The following is an 11,969-nucleotide window of genomic DNA, read 5'->3' as shown; positions in this document are numbered from 1 at the left end:
ATATGCCATCCTGGCCGCCATCCCCATACACAAATCATAATATCATACAGATATAAACAGATCCCGGCCCGCACACCGAGGGACGCGGTGAACAATGCAGAGAAATATGCACGATAACAGAACCTAGCCCGGGCGCAGTGAAGGAAGCGTTGAGGCATCCATGAACAGATTAATGAGAAACCACATACATACAGATCATTATACAGACTCAATCAAACTGAAGTATTCCAAACGGCGAGGCAAACCAGAGTATTCGAATAGTGTTCATAATACGCGCCTATATCCTACTTGGGAAGGCACGACAGATTATTACCGGAATCAGATTTCCAGATGTCAAAACCATTTTGTAGGATTTATATAAAAAGTAGTCATATCATGATCAGAATAATAGTCTAGATGTTGCCTGTGAGAAACGGACAGAAATAGGGCAATTTAGGTTATACAAAAGTGTCGGGGCCTTGTGGGCCCACCTCGGACCAACTTGAGGCGACATACGTAAATTACTGATAATAGACCTAATGAGGTCGTCCATAGTCATTTGGAAGCATTCTGACTCCGTTTAGGACAATTGCATACAAAAGTTCACTTTAGAGACAAGTTATAAGAAAAGTGATTCAATCTTACTGAAGGAATTGGAGCGGATTTCCATCTCGAATTCCGAGGAACGGAGTCATATTTAAGGCTCGCGGCCGAGCCTATTATGTTCAGAACATGCCTAAGAATGAAGGGGTAGGCTTTACATAACTCAATTGCGCCTTATGCTCGCTTGGCTTCACTTCCAATTTCGTCCAAAATCTACAAATGGTCATGTTTACCAATTGTCAAATTCAAACCTTAAGACTCCAAACTTAAGCACATATTTGCCTACCGAAATTTCGGCAGCATTTCCCCTGTATATATAACATCCCCGAGACTTAGCTCGGCTTAACATATCAACACAACACCCAACAACAACATCAATAACAACAACAAGTATCACAAAACACATAATATGGCATAACTAGCCATCTTTCCGGCATAACATAACATCTTTCATTCCGACCTTACACTTCCAAACCAATCTTACCATTTTCTTATTCATCACTTATCAAGATCACTACAACATAATTCGGAGGCATATCATATCCTTTTCACCAAATATACATAAGGTATACACAATATACAAGTTTCCTACCAAAGGCATAATTCACCCACAACTTCCAATCTTTTAGCAAACATGTTCATGACTTATTTCTATCTTCCGACTTCATCAATGACAATCATAATTTGCATCTTACTACTTTCATTTCCATATTTACATAAGTTACAATAAGCTTCTATGTTTTTCTACAACAACTTAACAACCATTTTTCCATAGCAACAAGAATCATTATCCTTTCATTCACTTCACAATAACACACTTAACATACTAACAAGATTTAATTCACATTCCATCATCAATATGATGCCACACGGCCATGCCTCATATTTTCCAACCTTCACTAGTTTAGTCAACTTTTATTTCTAATACAAATTCCACCATAACTACAACTAGATTACCACATAAAATTCAACTCATATTTCCTACATCTTAACACACACACTCACGGCCAACTTCCAAACAACATACCCATTTTTCAAACTTCCATATTTTTATAAATTCTACTCAATTCTACATACCACAACATGAACCAAACTTCATAACATAAGAAAATGAATTAATTCTTGCCTTTCCTCTTCAATTTCCACTTGCCACTAAAGTTGTCCTCTTGCCAAGATAATTGTATCACTTTGTAGAGAATCTTGCACTTAGTAATAATCCCACAAGAAATGGATTTTTGAACCAAAGGATTTGGCTCCAAAAAAAATTTCATTCCTTTTCTTTTCTCTCTTTCTCTAGCCGTGCTCTTCCTTTTCTTGTTCTTGATTTCACTCAATTTTTCTTGAAGTTTCTTAAGAGTTATCCACTTAATATAATTAGTCACATGACTAATTAATGGACTTGGGCCAAAGGCCATCTTGGCCGGTTGGGCCTCCCTTGATTGGGCCTTATTTTCTTATTTTTTTGTTGAGCCCAATTAGCTAAATTTTATAATTCATGAAACAAGTTTCCAAAATTCCAATTTTTGCCCTTGATCTCCTTCCATATTTTCCACGTCAATAATTTCATAGCCAACACATTCATACCAAGTAAGGTCCAAATATGGCCTCATCCATTACAAGTCAAGTTATCTCGAATTTTTCAAATATGCAAAAATGCCGGATGTAACAACAGGCTCGCAGACGCGGGCTGAGAGATGATAATGATGACAGGCGTGATAGCCTGAGGGTCCGTGATTTTCTGACATGTAATCCCCCAGAGTTTTTCGGGTCTAAGCCCGAGGAGGATCCCCAGGACTTCATTCGGCAGATGCGGCGCCCATTGGGACTGGTCAGGGCTTCTGAGACCGAGTCCGTTGAGTTACCCTCGCGCAGATTACGAGATGTTGCGGATAATTGGTATGAGTCCTGGGAGCTGTCCAGAGGCGAGGGTGCTCCCCCAGCTACATGGGATGAGTTTGTGGCCGCTTTTCTCCGCCACTTTTTGCTCCTGGAGTTGCGGAGGGCGAGGGTTGATAGGTTTTTGCAGTTACGGCAGAGGGGTCGGAGTGTTCGTGAGTATAATTTGGAGTTTGATTCCTTGGCCCGATATGCACCTGCCATAGTAGCCGATATGGCTGACCGGATGCATCGGTACGTGATGGGGTTGGATGATTATTTGATTAACAGCTGTATGGTGATGGCATCGCAGACTGGTATAGACATTGCCCGGTTACAGGCTTACGCGCAGGGAATGGAGAATCGGCACAGAGAGGATCAGTTAGGTACAGATCGTGATAGGAGACAGCCCAAGAGGGCTAGATCAGTTGGGTATTCTGGGGAGTTTCGAGGCGGACAGTCTCGACAGCATATTAGATAGTTTTCTCAGTCTGCGCGAAGTACACCCCCATAGTTTGCGGGCAGGAGATCAGATAGGGCAGAGAGATCAGGGTTAGGTCAGAGCTCCAGAGCTTCGAGTTCGCGAGTAGATAGGAGCTCCGGTCAGATGAGGCCGTCCACACCTCGGTGTCCCCATTGTAGGGGACGCCACCCTGGAGAATGTTACCGTGCCATGGGTGCTTGCTTTTCTTGTGGCCGTCAAGGCCACATTATGAGGGAGTGTTCGTATAGGGATAGTCTAGATGGTGCAGTTCTGCCTAGTGGGTCAGTTGCTGGGTTATCTCCTTCGGTGGCTATGCGCCCTACGGGGCAGGGTATGCCAGCGCCAGCAGGCCGTGGTAGGGGCCGCAGCGGAGTCTCCAGTTCTAGCGGTCCTTCGAACCGCGTCTATGCCTTGACCAGTCGACAGGACCCAGCAGCGCCGCCAGATGCGGACGCAGGTATTCTATTAACCTTTTCTTGAAATATATATGCATTGACAGGTCCAGGCTTTATTTTGTTATATATTTTCCCCCCTGATTGTTAGAAGAATTAGGATAAAAATTCGAAATTAATAGGACTGTTTGAGACAATTATATATATATGCAGATAAAAAAAAAGTGAATTTTAAAAACCAAAAAGGCTAACTCAGTAATTATATAATAATAATAATAATAAAGGGCCCTCTCTAAATCACAGTGGGACCCGCTACAACAACCTTTCGAAAATTGTTAAGACCCCGACCTACCCTAGATTATGTGATAAAGGTTGTGCGGGAAGTGGACGCGATTATACCAGCATTTAGGTATCGAAATGCATTAAAGTTTCGAGGTTATGCGTGCTGAGGCCAGAGCAATTCTGGGATGAGTGACCCCCTGGGAAGTACACCAAATTTTTCATAAATGTAGATATAGAAGACAGATGTGAAAGTTGGGTAACTTAAAAGAAAATTTGAATATATGAAACGGTTGGAAACCCTGAATAGGTCGGGTAGGCTAAGGCAGACTCGGCCGGCGAAGAAAAAGGAAGCGCAACACAGTTTTGGGATCAGAGTAAGTTTGAATAAGTGTTTGAAAATGTTTTGTGAGAAGAATGGTAGCAAATATACGTGTATGTGTATGACATCCCATTTATGACCGCACCGATCGACGGTGGGCCCCAGCAGTCGGTGTTGTAATACATGAAAGGCAATAACCGAACGGAGCCTAAAAGACAAAGCGAAAGACATGGTATAACCGTTATAAGTAGACTAATGCCGGTTTCACCACTAGTTAAAGACGGAAGGTCTTAGTATAACGATGTTCAGGAATAAAGAGGAAGCGTGTACACAAAAAAAAAAAAAAAAAAAGAAGGGAGAAGGAACAAGTAATTGCAACGTTTGAAAAGGTTTGAAGGGAAGAAAGAGACCTCCTCGAAGTGTCACGAGACCCCCTAAGGTCAGTTGAACATTCGAGGATGAATGTTCTAAAGGGGGGGAGGATGTTATATCCCGCATTTTTGCATATTCGGAAAATTCGAAATAAATTTGATTTGTAAGCAATAAGGCCATATTTGATTTTATTCAATATATATATATATATATATATATATATATGTGTGTGTGTGTGTGTGTGTGTGTGTGTGTGTGTGTGTGTGTGTGTGTGTGTTGTTTATGAAAAATATTGATGCGGAAATATTGAGGAAGGCCAAGGGCAAAAATTAAAATTTCAGAAATTAGTTTCGGAAATTACAAAATAGGGCCATAATTAATTGGGCTAGGAAAAAAAAGAAAAAAAAAAAGAAATAGAAGGCCCAATTTCAAGGGGTGGCCGGTTATGGCCTTGCAAAAATGGGCCAAGCCCATGTGTTATTATTATTGATGAATAAATATTAGAAAGGGCTTATTATTTTCATTCATCTTTAGAAACTTCAAGAAAGAAAAAAAAAGTGAGAGAGGAGAGCAAGAGAGAAGGCACGACCAAGAAAAAAAAAAGAGAAAATTCTTGGGGCTCAATTCTTTGGTTCAAAAATCCACCTCTTTTTGAATTACTACTAAGCTCAAGACCCTCTCCAACATGATATAAATTTTGAGGCAAGAAAGTGCTTCTTGTGGCAAGTGGAAAAATTAGAAAAAGGTTAGAATTTTACTCTTTTATATTGGAAGAATTATATGTGTATGTTGTAGTATATGGAAAGAAATGTAAAGTATAAAAATTGTGTGTTATGGATGTGTATATGAGGGTGGACGAAAATGGGGTTATTGGAGAAGAAAAATTAAATTTTATCTGTTATGTTAATTGTGTTGTAGTGGTCTTGTGGAGTAAGTGGGAGAATGCTAGCCAAAATTGTATGAAAATTGGGTGTAAAATGATTGTAGGAAAATTAGTAAAGTTATGGGAAATTTGCATAATTATGAAAATGAATTGTTAAGGTGCAAATTATGAATATTGTTGATGAAATGAGGAGATGGAAATGTGGTATGAATATTTATGTCGAAGATTAGAGGTTTCGGATGAATTGTGGTTTCGATGGAATTTCTATATATTTTTGTATATTTTGTAAAATGATATGAAATGCTTCCGAATTGAATTGGAAGGATCTTGGTTAGTAAATGAATATGAAAATATTGATATGAGTTTGAAAGTGTGAAGTTGAAATAGGAATTGTGGCACTATATAGAAAGGATGACTATTCATGTTAGAATGCGTTTTGTAGTGATTGTTGATGTCGTTGGTATTATTGTGGGTGTTGTTGTTGGTATTTTGGCCGAGTCGAATTCTCGGGGATGGCGCATTTACAGGGGAAATGCTGCCGAAATTTCTGTAGATAAGCGTTACTTTAAGATTCAACTTTTAAAGACTCTAATGAATGTTTGGTAAATGTGACCATTTGTAGATTTTGGAGAGTTTTGAACTTGAATTTGGTGTAGCGTAAGAAGCGGAAAAGCTATGTAAAGCTTTACCCTTCCTTCTTTGGCATGTCTTAGACATAATAGGTTTGGATACGAGCTCCGGGGGCAACTCTATTTCTAGAAATCCAAGTTTGAATTTAGCCCTTTTTCATTCAATGGAATTGAATTAGAGATTCTATGTTTGGTTGGAAATCAACATAACCATCTATAGCTTCCACAAATGGGATTGAATGACACTAAGACTTTTATAAGCGACTCCATAAAGCTTAAGATACGTAATTTGTGTCCGCCACCTCGGTTGAGCTGAGGTGGGCCCACTATTTCCGAATTCGCGTCTATTGCACGATTGACTTGTTTTCGAGCATCAATTAAAGGAAACCTTTAGCTACCCTCTCAACTATTAAATGATAAATGTTGTAACTACTCCAAAGAGTCTTATAGTGTATTTGGATATGTAAAACAATTCTAAAGGCTCAATTTTGATATCATCCATCGTTCCGAGCTCGTTATAATTCGTATGTATTTTCTGATATAAGTATCCAGATATGAACATTCTGATGTGAATATTCTGATGTGGGTATGCAATTTGATATGAGAAATCTGTTATGAGTAATTTGATATGAGTATTTTGATGGAAGTATTCTACTATAAATATTATGTTATAAGTACCTTGATATAAATATTCTGACATAAATATTTTGATACAAGTATTCTGACACAAGTATTTCGATACGAGTATTCTGACATAAATATTCTGATATAAGTACTCTGACATAAGCATTCTGAAATAAGTAATCTGATATAAGTATCTCGATATAAGCATTCGGTTATAAGTAATCTGTTACGAATATCCTGATAGCACATTCGATTCTTTCATTGAGTTTTGATTTATGTGCATTTAGTTCTTACTACTCCGCTCGTGCATATGTTATGATCTCCTTCGCCGAGTCCCGGGCCGGTATGGTTCACCGAGTCCCTTGTTTGGGGGCCGGGTTCCATATATATATATAATTCCAGAGTATGGTGTATCCGGTGCCGGAGTACTGTGGTATATGTCCGTCCCCGGTTACCGTGTATATGGAGTAGGATGTGTCCGGTCCCGGGGTACTGTGGTATATGTCCGTCCCCGGTGACCGTATATGTGGGGTTCCGGAGTACTGTGGTATATGTCCGTCTCCGGTTACTGTGTACCGATCTGGGGTACTGTGGTATATGTCCATCCCCAGTTACCGGGTATATGGATTATGATGTGACCGGTCCCCGGGTTCTCGTTGTATATGTCCGGTTCCTGGGGTACCGTGTATGTGTTATGATATGTTATGGCGCCAAAGGCAGGAGTAGCGACCACGTTCCTATGCCCTATACATGACTCTGATATGCATAATTTATGAACTTAAAAGAACCATTCTGATACTGTGATAAGCTATTCACTTTCCGTATTTCATCTGACATATGATGTTTATGGATCGGGTCGTATGTCCCTCGGCAGTATCACATTACGAATAAATCTGTCGTATGGTCCTGCTCACCGCGTCCCTCACGGAAGGGCCGGGATCTGTTAGTTATGATCTGTTGTCTGCTTCTGCATATGACCCTGCATGCATGATTAGTGATATAAGAGTAAGTACTTTCTTTATGTTTGAACGAGGTAAGTATTCCCAGTATTTTCGATTCTGATTATAGCTCTGTCTGCTATACTTCTACACTTCTGGTTCTGATTATGAGTTATATGTTATATTCCCTGCTTTACATACTCAGTACATATTCCGTACTGACCCCCTTTCTTCGGGGGCTGCGTTTCATGCCACGCAGGTACAGACGCGTATTGAGGTGACTCGTCAGCTTAGGATATCTGTTCTGCTGTTCGGAGTGCTCCTTTGATCCGGAGCCCACACTGTTGGTACAGATCTTTCAGTGGTACATGCTTTTGTGTTATGACTATTTTGGGTACGGCGGGGCCCTGTCCCGTCATATGATTCTGTTGTCTGTATTAGAGGCCTGTAGACATGTATGTGGGTCATGGGTCATGTTTGTTCAGAGATGCTTTTTTTGTTTGTGTCTGGTTCTCCCTTGCACTACGTTAACATAATCGGTTTATGAATTATGATATAAATAGCGGTTTAAATGATCCGTTTATGATTTTGTACGCACGAGATTCAAAATTTGTAAACGTAAGCGTAATTCGGTTAGTAAGTATATACGGGTGCCCCTGTCGGGCACTAGTCGCGGCCTACGGGGTTGGGTCGTGACAATATACTTATATAATATACATAGCATGCATGAGAGCCCAAGAAAAAGCTATGGCTCTATCGGAGTGACGTAAGGTCGGTAGCCTCCGACTATATTATGGATCAATCATGATCGTCATGTCTCACCTTGAAGGAACAATTATTACAAGGTGAGACTATCAATGAAGAATACATATATGAATAATAACATCAAGAGGAAACATAAAATAGGGTCATAATCTTATAAGGAGTCAATCCATATGTTTTTGGAATCTTAAAGAAAATGCAGTCATCATTCATGAGTAAAATCGAGAAGTCAATAGATGGCTCAACATTCTCATGTCGTCTTTGAAATCATAAACTTGGAATCTTTAAACATAAGATCGTTCTCATCATAACATGCTCATCATATATGTTCATCGTAATATTCTCATCATAATATATACATGAAGATTCTAGAACAACTATACTTTATCGAGGTGACAGAAGGTCGTGAACCCTCGATTCCATTATGAACATTTATAACCATTTTGCCTCACCTCGAAGGGATTAATGTATGAGGTGAGTATAAGCAAGGAATGACATCATATCACTACTAAGCTCATGACATTGCTCTTATCTCGTATAATTATTCATGATCTTGGACTCTTAGCCTTTAAGAATGTAGGAGAATCATGAGGATGAAAGAAGAATCATGTCCTAGGATTCATGCCATGGAAGAAAAGGACTAGCCTCACATACCTTGGACGTTTACCATTCTTATCGCTTGCTCGCTTCCCTTATGATGCACTCGTGTATACCTTCAAGAGAGTTCATGCCATCGTTGGCTAAGCAATTATAAGAAGGGGCTTCTATTTCTAGGGAAAATTAGACAGCATCTCCTTTGTTTCTACTACGTTTCCCATATTCTACTTCAGCTCCCAAACATTCACAACAATAATCACAATATAGAGACCAACAATCATCGCTCATATACATTTAGCAAAATCCACCAATTTCCTCCAATTTCTCCACATTTAGTGGTTTTAGCCTATCATCACATCTCCTCATACGTCACACTTATCCCATGGTCTATACGATACTTATAATGTATTCATGATCACAACATATCAACATTCATGATTTCCATCCAACTACCATTCAATTGTAACACTACTTATCCTTTTAAAAACTCATTTTCCATGTTTTTTCTACAATCCAAGCATCTTAGCTTTCCAATACCTTAAACAACATAGTAAAATCATAAAACATACCTTAGATGATGGTGGAACAAGCATTGAATGGAATTCTTCCTCTTGCACCAAAGTTTCACTTTGCCTCCTTAGGGTTTTCTTGAAGAAGATGAATCCTTCTTGAGTTCCATATGCTTTGCTCCATGTATTTTATGTTGTTGATCTTCAATTCCCCTTGAATTTTTCTTATGGATGAATGTTAGAGTATTCTATAGAGGGTTCTTGAAGTGAAGAGTGGAAATGAAATGAAAATAAAATGGAAAGGGTCCCTTATATTTAAAATTGAAATCTGGCCGAGGGACTTTATACTGACCAACATACGGTCCGTATAATTTTCACGGACCGTATGTTTGGTCCAGTGAGCTATATTATGCCGGGCCAAATCCACCGTTGGACATACGGTCCGTGGATTTTATACGGCCAGTATGTCTGGCTGTATGTTTGCCCAGTTTTTCGAGACTTGTTCTCGTCGACTCGTTTGATCTCCGATCCTTTTGGAACCTTCTTAGTACTCTCTTAACACCTCAATACCAATCTTAGGGACGTTATAACATGTCTCTAACCATCATTATGCCATCACAGAATCGTTACCCATTATTTTTATCTGTGTTATATCCCGTATTTTTTACATTTGGATATTTCAAGATAATTGCGATAAGTTCAGGGCAAGGTTATAATTTTGATCTTGTTTAACACACAAGTTATTTATGAAAATTTTGATGTGGAAATATTAAGAAAGGCTAGGGGTAAAAAGGGAAATTCACAAGGTGGCTCATGGAAATATTAAGGAAAATTTTGGGTTAAAAGTGAATTATGGGAAGTTAATAATTCTTGAAAAAAAAGGGCCAAGTGGCCGTGTAGTGTGGTGTGGGCCTTGGCCCACATGGATGCATAATATAATTAGATAAAAGATGATAAATTTATCATATTCATCTTCATCACTTAGAAGCTTAGAGAAACTTGGAGAAAAAAAAAGAACAAGGGCTATTCGGCCATAGCTAGCCGAACAAGAACCTTGGAAAATCTTGATCAAGAAAATATTTTCTTCTAGCAATTCAACCAATTGGAAGGTCCTCTTTAATGTGAAGTAGTTGTTGGAGCAAGCAAAACACTTATTTGTGCACTTTACCACCCTAGCCAAGTTAAGAAGTGTAGTGAAGAAAGGTAAGGTTTAATCTTCTTTTTATATGTTATGGATGGTTTGTGCATGTTGTAGTATGTAGAAATGAATGAAATTCATGAAACCCTATGTGTTGGTGTTGGCCGTGTATGTGTTGTGTTTTGTAGGAGTGATGAACCAATTTTTACTTAGTACTTTGGTTGTTGTCGTTATGGATTCTATGATGAATATGAAAGTTCAATAATTCTAGTTGAAGTTGTAATTGTCGGAGAGTTGTTTTAGAAACTAATGTGATCTTAATACCACTTCTTGTATTTATGGAAAATAATGTTGTTAGTGTGTGAATTGTTGGTGTAGTTCATGAATTTGAAAGACGGAAATGTGTTGTTATTGCTATTGTTCCATTTTGGAGGTTTCAGGTGGAGTGGCATATTGGTTAGATTATTTTGAATATTGTGCGGATTGTTTGAAGTGTTCTTGAGTTTTGTTTGAATGGTTTCGGATTAGTATTTGAGTGTGCGAGCATTGGTGTTAGCTTGATTGTATGTAGTTGAAGTGAATGTAAATGGAATGTCGTTGGATTATGTAAAAGGGAGTTGCTAATGTTAGAATGTGTTTTGAATTAAGTGTTGATGTTGTTAGTATGGTTGTTGGTATTGTTGTTGATGATTTGGCCGAGTTGAATTCTCGGGGTTGTTGAATTTACAAGGGAAATGCTGCCCAAATTTCTGTAGACAAGTGCTAGCTTAGGATTGAATTCCTAAGTACTTGTAGCTAACGTTTGGTATTTAATGACGTTATTGTAGATCTTGGGGAGCCCGAGACTTGAGTTGGGATTATCTTAGGAAGCGGGCAAGGTATGTAAAGCTTACCCTTTCTTTCTTTCGGCATGCCTTAGATGTAAATAAGATGTGATACAAACCTCGGGGTAACTCCTTTCATAAGATCCGAGCATGTCGACGATTCTTATTCACTTCTTGATATTACACTCCTAATATAGCCGAACTATGGTCCTTAGGTCTTTTGTATAATTGGATAATGAACGTGTATACAGAACTTTGTTTTTTTAAAGGTCTTATGTCGAATAATGTCTCTAGCTTTCTTAGACGAGCTCGGATCGCTCTGATACGTTCTTAGAGAGTTTTAAAGCGAATAATGTCTGTAACTTTCGTAGGCAGTCCCGGATTGCTTTGAATCGTTCGTAAAGGTTCCTATAGTAAATTGCCCATAACTTTCTTATACTAAATCGGGTTGACTCGAAACGTGTTTATGATCCTTCAGGTGTCGGTAAGTGTACTTGTCTATCGAGTCTAAAAAATTAATTTATGTGCATATAGTTTCTCACTACTCTGCTCGTGCATGCTGTTATTATATCCTTCGCCGACTCCCGAGCCGGTTTTGTCATCGTGCGCACTATGTTATATTCTGCAGTATGATGTGTTACGGTTCCCCGAGTCCCCCACTAGCGGGCCGGGTACCGTTTATGTATGTTATGGTGTTATGATGTGTTATGTTGCTATGATGTATTACGGAGATGTTACGGGGATTTGAAATCTTCTGGA

This window comes from Lycium barbarum, chromosome 1 (genome assembly GCF_019175385.1).
Source record: "Lycium barbarum isolate Lr01 chromosome 1, ASM1917538v2, whole genome shotgun sequence".
NCBI classification, from domain to species: Eukaryota; Viridiplantae; Streptophyta; class Magnoliopsida; order Solanales; family Solanaceae; genus Lycium; species Lycium barbarum.
Note: the sequence above shows the minus strand (reverse complement) of the source record.